A 786-nucleotide genomic window follows, 5' to 3' on the forward strand; every position below is an offset into this window, starting at 1 on the left:
GGCTTTGGCATAGTCAATAAAGCAGAAACAGATGTTTTTCTGGGACTCTCTTGCTTTTTCCATGATCCAGCGGCTGTTGGCAATTTGATCTCTGGTTCCTCTGCCTTTTCTAAAACCAGCTTGAACATCAGGAAGTTCACGGTTCACGTATTGCTGAAGCCTGGCTTGGAGAATTTTGAGCATTACTTTACTAGCATGTGAGATGAGTGCAATTGTGCGGTAGTTTAGCACCAGAAGGCAGTGATATCCCTTATGGAGAAAACACCTGTGTTAGGTAAGCTTCCTTCCCTCATGAGTTACAGTGCTGTTGGCCCCAAGTTCAAGGTTAATGAATCAAAATGCATTTTAAATAAGGTGTCTTTCAACAGAAGAAAAAGTTGCTTATTGATCAGTTGAGGAAAATGTGGCCTGCTGGAGGTTGGCAGGACCTAATGCTGTGTGTCTCCCCTGAGTCCTGGTTCAGTATTAGCTAATTCTGTATTTGCTGGGACATTATAGAATAGAAGCTGGAGAAGGGAATGGCAACCCACTCCAGTATTCTTGCCTGCAGAGTCCCATGGACAGAAGAGCCTGGCAGGCTGTAGTCCACGGGGTCACAAGAGTCAGCGACTGAGCGACTAAACCACCACCATAGAATAGAGCCTCCGCGAATAACGGGGCCAAGTGCAACAGCACCCTCGGTGGCTGGTCCAGACTCCCAGACGGGGTTTCTTGTGGGGTCTCGGGCCTCTTACGTGGCCAGCCGGCCTCGGGTGCAGTCAGCCTCTCTTTGCTAACCCTGGGCTT

The 786-nt window shown here is 48.7% G+C and overlaps 1 protein-coding gene across 3 annotated transcripts in view; it reads left to right on the forward strand.

The window, feature by feature from the left end:
- SPERT (spermatid associated) overlaps positions 1-786 on the forward strand; it is a 14,125-nt gene that overhangs the window by 10,986 nt on the left and 2,353 nt on the right. The window lies entirely within an intron of this gene.

The sequence above is a fragment of the Bison bison genome, unplaced genomic scaffold (assembly GCF_000754665.1).
Source record: "Bison bison bison isolate TAMUID 2011002044 unplaced genomic scaffold, Bison_UMD1.0 scf7180017864345, whole genome shotgun sequence".
NCBI lineage: Eukaryota > Metazoa > Chordata > Mammalia > Artiodactyla > Bovidae > Bison > Bison bison.